The 7,757-nt window shown below is 41.1% G+C and overlaps 1 pseudogene; it reads left to right on the top strand.

Moving 5' to 3' along the window:
* Nucleotides 1-631: 631 nt before the first annotated feature.
* LOC150015767 (WW domain-binding protein 11-like) lies at nucleotides 632-3,095 on the top strand (annotated as a pseudogene).
* Nucleotides 3,096-7,757: the final 4,662 nt, after the last annotated feature.

Genomic DNA, 7,757 nt, shown 5'->3' with positions numbered 1-7,757 from the left:
GGCATGAAAAGTCTCCAAATTTTTCAATAGTACAGCTGTTGCAAAATTGAAGATCAGTGTAATCTCAGTAAAAACAATCCTGAGCAACAGAAATCTAACTCTGTAGCCTAGCAATTTGTATATGCTCTTAATGAATCCACTTAGTGTGTACAGATAGGAATGTCTATTTACAAATGTCTTAATTGTTTTCTGTTAGTACATGCAAAAGTTTTATTGAATTGAAGGTAAAAATGTTTGCTCATTTATTTATTTTTTCTGCAAAATAAACTGATTGGCATAGCCAAAGAAATGTTTAAGCACCTAGAGACATACAAAATGAAGGGATATATTTAGAACTGACTGTAAATCAGTAATACATGATACAATGGCACAGTAAAATAGGAAAAGTTGTACTACTACATAAAAAAGCATGCATGCAGGAGGGGCGCGAGGTTTCAAGATGGCAGTTGCTCGGTAGCTGACCGGGAGCAGAGGTGAAGGCCCCTGCGAAGTAAGAGGCCGAGAATCGTCCCCTCCGGCTTCTCAGAGTCCCAGAGTCCAGCGGAAGTTTGGACATTCTTATGCCAATACTGGGTGTTCTTTTGTTTCTTTGTTTGTTTTAATGAACAAGTGAATCACACAGATTGTCAACATGGGACGAAGATCTACATCATCCACCAAGAGTTGAAAGTTTATGAACCCCACCGACCAAGCCCGAAAAGAAGCCCGGAAGAGAGAATTAGAAAAGAACAAAAAACAGCTCATGATGGTACGAGCTGCAGTTTTGAAGATGAAGGATCCCAAACAGATTATCCGGGACATGGAGAAATTGGATGAAATGGAGTTTAACCCAGTGCAGCAGCCCCAGTTAAATGAGAAGGTGCTGAAAGACAAGCGTAAAAAGCTGCGTGAAACCTTTGAGCGTATCCTACGACTCTATGAAAAAGAGAATCCAGATATTTACAAAGAACTGAGAAAGCTAGAAGTAGAATATGAACGGAAGAAGGCTCAACTGAGCCAGTATTTCGATGCTGTCAAGAATGTTCAGCATGTGGAAGTGGATGGTATTCCTTTGCCAGATATGCTGCATGCTCCTTCTAACATCTTGATCCAGGACATTCCACTTCCTGGTGCCCAGCCTCCCTCCATCCTTAAGAAGACCTCAGCCTATGGACCTCCAACTCGGGGAGTTTCTATTCTTCCTATTCTTGGACATGGTGTTCCACGATTGCCCCCTGGCAGGAAACCTCCAAGTCCATCCCCTGGTCCACCTCCTCCTCAAGTCCTGCAAATGTATGGCCGTAAAGTGGGCTTTGCTCTAGATCTTCTCTCTCGTCGGCGAGATGAAGACATGTTATATAGCCCTGAACTTGCTCGACGGGGTCATGATGAGGATGTTTCCAGCACCAGCGAAGATGATGGCTATCCTGAGGACATGGATCACGATAAGCATGATGACAGTACTGATGACATTGACTCTGACAGATCAGATGGAGAAAGTGAAGGGGATGAATTTGTGCACCGAGATGATAATGAAAGAAACACCAGTGAAGAAAAAAAATCAGGTCTGAGTGTACGACTTGCAGATATGCCTGGGAAGTCAAGGAAATAAAAGAAGAACATTAAGGAGCTGACTCCTCTTCAAGCCATGATGCTTCTAATGGCAGGTCAAGAAATCCCTGAGGAGGGTCGGGAAGTAGAGGAATTTTCAGAGGATGATGCTGAAGGTGATTCTGATGATTCTGAAGCAGAAAAGCAATCGCAAAAACAGCATAAAGAGGACTCACTTACTGATGGCACATCTGCTGCTTCACAGCAACAAGCTCCCCCACAGTCTGTTCCGCCTTCTCAGATACAAACACCTCCCATGCCAGGACCACCTCCTCTTGGACCACCTCCCATGCCAGGACCACCTCCTCTTGGACCACCTCCCATGCCAGGACCACCTCCTCTTGGACCACCTCCCATGCCAGGACCACCTCCTCTTGGACCACCTCCCATGCCAGGACCACCTCCTCTTGGACCACCTCCCATGCCAGGACCACCTCCTCTTGGACCACCTCCCATGCCAGGACCACCTCCTCTTGGACCACCTCCTGCTCCACCTTTACGGCCACCTGGGCCACCTACTGGCCTTCCTCCTGGACCACCTTCAGGAGCTCCTCCATTCCTGAGACCACCTGGCATGCCAGGACTCCGAGGACCTTTGCCCCGACTTTTACCTCCAGGACCTCCCCCAGGCCGACCCCCTGGCCCTCCCCCAGGTCCACCTCCAGGTCTGCCTCCTGGCCCTCCTCCTCGGGGACCCCCACCAAGGCTACCTCCCCCTGCACCTCCAGGTATCCCTCCACCTCGTCCTGGCATGATGCGCCCTCCTTTGGTGCCTCCACTTGGACCTGCCCCACCTGGGCTTTTCCCACCAGCCCCCTTGCCAAACCCAGGAGTTTTAAGTGCTCCGCCCAACCTGATTCAGGGACCCAAGGCGGACGACACAAGCGCAGCCACCATTGAGAAGAAAGCCACAGCAACCATCGGTGCCGAGCCACAGATCACTAATCCCAAGGCAGAGGTTACTCGATTCGTGCCCACTGCACTGAGGGTCCCTCGGGAGAATAAAGGGCTACTACTGCTCCCCAAAGAAAGTCAGAGGATGATTCTGCTGTGCCTCTTGCCAAAGCAGCCCCCAAATCTGGTCCATCTGTTCCCATCTCAGTACAAACTAAGGATGATGTGTATGAAGCCCTTATGAAGGAGATGGAAGGGCTGCTGTGACAAATTTGTTGCCTGAACACACTTCTGTTCACATCATTGGTTCGTGGAGAAAGAGGCTCTTAGGAAATGGGCAAAACAGCTACTTTGACTGTCAGGGTATTTTCTAATTTCAGTTGAAGGAATATCTTAAAGTTTAGCCTTGTTCAGAATTCACTACACATGAGAGAGTATTACACTCAGAATAGGCTGGTTACTGGGGCAGTTCTGACGCCCATTCCCTTTCATGCCACCATTTTCATCCCGTTTCTTTTCCACTCCAGTTCTTTGGAAACTTGTGATCAGGGGAATCTTTGTTACTTATTTGTTCTGATTCTCTTGTGTGCCGTGGGAACTGGAGTAGATATTGGGGGCGGGGGATGGGGGGTGCCGCAGTTTATTTCACCTCATCTTGCCTTTTGTGTTTATTTTTAATATTTTCCTTGTAAATATTTTGTAATGTAGTGAAATGGATCACAACATCATTTCCTAATAGAAAGTGACATGTGTGGGAAAAAATGTACAATTCTTTGATTAAAATTATTTTCCACTTAAAAAAAAACCATGCATGCAAAAATATGAAAGCATATTATTATAATTAAGATAAACTACAGTTTACCAGCACTTTTATGGAAGGTGATAATCAGAAAGAAAGTTAATAGAAAAAATGCAATCTGTGCTATTTTGTGTGTATTACAAAATAATGGTAAACTGTGAACATTGGTGGCTATAGCTATATTCATTTCTCATTGCATAAAACTATTCATTTAAATGAGGAGGGCATAAAAAATTTATGCTAGGGTTAAACTTTTATACTGAATTCAAATGAAGAGAGCAGTAAGATGCTTAAATAGTCTGAACAGGTTCATGCAATAAAATGATACTAGACCACCAATTTACATCATACACCAAAATAAACTCAAGGTAGATAAGAGACTTAAATATAAGCCATGACACCATAAAAGTCCTAGAGGAAACATAAGCAGTAAAATTTCAGATATACCACACAGCAATATTTTGGCTGATATATCTCCTAGGGCAAGGGAAATAAAGGAAAGAATAAACAAATGAGACTACATCAAATTAAAAAGCTTCTTTCTGCACATCTAAAGAAAACATCATCAAAATGAAAAAGGGAACCAAACATATTGGAAAACACAATTGCCAATGATGCCTCAGACAAGGGTTTGATCTCCAAAATATATTAAAAAATCATGACTCAACACCAAAAAGATAAACAATCCAAATAAAAAAGGAACAATGGACCTGAAAATAGATGCATCTCTATGGAGGATAAACTATACAGAAGACCCAAAGGCATATGAAAGGATACTCAACATCACTAGCCATCAGAGAGATGCAAATTAAAACCACAATGAGATACCACCTCACACCAGTCAGAATGGCCATCATCAACAAATCAACAAATCAACAAACAACAGTGCTGGTAAGAATGTAGGAAAAAGGGAACCCTAGTGCACTGCTGTTGGGAATGCAGACTGGGGCAGCCACTGTGGAAAATAGTATGGAACTTCATTTTGATCCAGTGATCCCACTGCTGGGATTATACCTTAAGAATCCTGAAACCAATTCAAAAGAACCTATGCACCCCTATGTTCATAACAGCATTATTTAAAATAGCCAAATGCTGGAAATAGCCTAAGTGCCCATTAGTAAATGAGTGGATCAAAAAACTGAAGTATATTTATATAATGGAATACAATGCAGCAGCAAGAAAGAACTCCCACTATTTGTGACAGTGTGAATAGAAATGGAGAGTATTGTGCTTAGTGAAGTAAGCCAGGTGGCAAAAGACAAATACCATATGATCTCACCTGTAAGTGGAACCTAATGAAAGAAACAAACAAGCAAAATAGAACTAGAAACATGGAAATAAGGAACAAACTGACAGTTACCAGAAGGGAGGAGGGAGGGGATAAAGGGGGACAGAAGGGGAAGAGTCCAGTCAAGGAACAAGTATAAAGGACCGATGGATATGGACAATAGAGTGGGGATAGACTGTGGTATTGAGGGGCACTGGATGGGCAGGGGAGAACAAAAGGGAAAAACTGGGACAACTGTAATTGAACAATAAAATAAAATAAAGGAATTTCTCTCATTTATGTTTAAACACTATCTCTGGAGTGCCTCATGTGCCAGGCTTTGGCTTAGGTATACAACAAAGCACACACAGAATGTATATTCTAAGGAAGTAATACTTAACATAGAAAATCTATAGCCCTCCAAAATTAGTGTTTGGAGTGAAAGGTAAACCCTATTAGTTTCCAAATGTAACACAGATAAGAGAATAACGAAGACATGTTATTTTTTTGTTATTTGTAATATTGAAAAATAGAGAATCAACTAGATTTAAAAAGGTCAATTGCACTTTTTCAATATTTAATACATTAATGGTGGAGATGTAAAATGGTGCAGATACTTGGGAAAATAATTTGACACATTTTTTTATTGATTTTATTTTTTCATTATCAATTAGTCCCCTTATACCCACCTCCCTCCGCAATGACCACACTGTTGTCCATGAGTACTTTTTCCTTTTTGCTCAATCCCTCCATCCCCTACCCTTCCTCCACCAGCTGTCATCCTGCTTCCATCTATGAGCCTGTCCACATTTTCTTTGTTAGTTACATCAAACTAAAATGTTTTTGCACAGCAAAGGAAATCATCAACAAAATAAAAAGACCGCCCACAGAATGAAAGAACATATTCACTGATACATCTGATATGGGGTTAATATCCAAAATTTATTAAGTGCTTACAAAACTCAACACCAAAAAAACAAACCCAATTAAAAATGGGCACATTTCCATAAACTTAAATATTATTTTAACACATCACCCAGCAATCCTACTCCTGGGTGTCTATATTAGATATTTGAAAACTTATATCTCAACAGACTTGTAAACAAATGGTCATAGTAGCATTACTTGTTAACACCCCAAATTTGTAAACAATCTAAATGTCAATTAACTGAAAATATAAAATATTGATACAATGATGCTCTATTAAACAGTAAAAAGAAAGAAATTACTGATTTTTACTACAACAAGGATGAACCGCAGGGCATTAAGCTAAGTGAAACAATCTAGGGACAAAACATGTAATATTTTTATAAAATATAACTACATGTTATATGAATCCTTTAGTGGAAATGTCCAAAAATTTGAATCTATGAAAAATTAATAAAGAAAAACATATTAGTGATTGCTAGTACTAAGGGTGGGAATGGGTGTTGATTGAAAAGCCCATTGATGGATATTTTTTGATGGTGAAAAGGTTTTAAAACTCTATTGTGATAATAGTGGCATTACTCTTTACACTTACTAAGAAGTAATTGTTTTTCCCCCTTAAATGCATTAATGTTATGGTATGTAGATTATATCTTATACCAAAGCAAATCTGTTTTAGAAAGGAAGTTTGGGGGGAAAAAACCTTCTACTTGTTTATTTTAGAATGAAATTAGCATAATAAAGAATATTAAAGTTTTTCAAGTGTAAAGACCAATGAAAATATCTTACAATTGATTATATCATTAATGTAAAATACAAATAATACAGTAAGTAGCAAATTGAAAATTCTTATGGTCAAGTATTTGATGATAATTGTTCAAATATTTATCTAAAAAATGCTCTATATTGCACTAAATTTATAAAATTGTATAATGTTATTTAAAAATTGGTGGCAGAGCACACATGAATTATGGTACTTAATTTTCTTTTCTTCCTAACTCTGACGTATACTATAGTTGTAAAAAATTATGTTAATATATTAAACAAGAAAGGATGCCCCATGTGTGGGTTGTAGTTGAACTTTGACTGGTGTTGGTATGAAAATGGGCAGGACTGACTCTCAGGCTGATTGGTTATGAGGACTGGCTATGATCATAGTGGAGGTGCTTTTGTGCAGGGCTGACCCTATGGAGCAGGATTTGCTTTAGTGAGGATCTGGTGTCTGCTGTGTCTGCCCTTTGAATGTGTCATGTTAGAGGTGCTTGGGTGGTGTTCTGGTGTGTTCTGAAGCTGGTCACGAGGTATGTTGGTTCTGGGTCTCTTGGGAGGGGCTCTAGTGCAGGCCAAGTTTAGCCACTGCCTGTGCTCTGAATGTGACAACTTGGTATAAGCTACAAAGTGATCTGCAGGTTGTTTCTACATGTGCTGAGCTTGGAGGTGTGTGGGAGAGGCTAAGCTGTGAACAGGGGCTGGCTGCCCCAGTGCCAAGCTCAGGATTGCTTAGTAAGAAGTTCGGGACAGACTGAAGCCAGGTGCTGCTTGTTTGGGGTTTGTGAACCTCTGAGAAAAATTAGGAGGTTCACAGCATGAGGAAAGACCGGCCATTTCATGGAAAAAACATTGAAAATGCTTTGGGTGGACTGCATCTTGATTGGGGCAGGATCTCAGGGAATCAGTTGGGCTAGGGAGCAGTGTTAGGTTGCTGCAGACTCAGATATGGTGCCTACCTTTGACTACAAGCTGGGTGAAGGGTGGGTTCAGCAAAGGAATAATGGAACCTGCTAGTAGTTCTATCAAGAGAAAACTGCCCCTCTAGCCATTGCCCTAAAGTCAGGTAATTCAGCTTTTTCTTCATGTTCCTGGTGCTTTCAGAGATGCTGCCCTGAAACTAAGAGTGAGTGGCCCTCTTGGCAAGTCCCTGTTTTTCAAGAGAAACTTCTGGGAATCCTACAGCCCCCTCATCTCATGCAGCCACAATCTCTGCTGGCTTTCACAGCTAGAAGTTATGGGACAATTATAGAATGGAATACTACTCGGCTGTAAAAAAGAGAAGAAAATTTTATCCTTTGCAACAGCCAGAATGGACCTGGAGAAATTTATGCTAAGTGAAATAAGCCAGTCAGAGAAAAACAAATACCATATTGGTTCCACTCATATGTGGAATCTAATGAACAAACTGAACTAACACGCAAAACAGACAGACTCATAGATGAAGAGCAGATGACAGCTAGTGGCAGGGGGAGTTGTTAGGGTGTGGAGGGAGAGAGCAAAAAGGAGAAA

The sequence above is a fragment of the Furipterus horrens genome, unplaced genomic scaffold (genome assembly GCF_987537825.1).
Source record: "Furipterus horrens unplaced genomic scaffold, mFurHor1.1.pri manual_scaffold_3, whole genome shotgun sequence".
Lineage (NCBI taxonomy): Eukaryota > Metazoa > Chordata > Mammalia > Chiroptera > Furipteridae > Furipterus > Furipterus horrens.
This window is presented reverse-complemented; position numbering and strand designations above follow the sequence as displayed.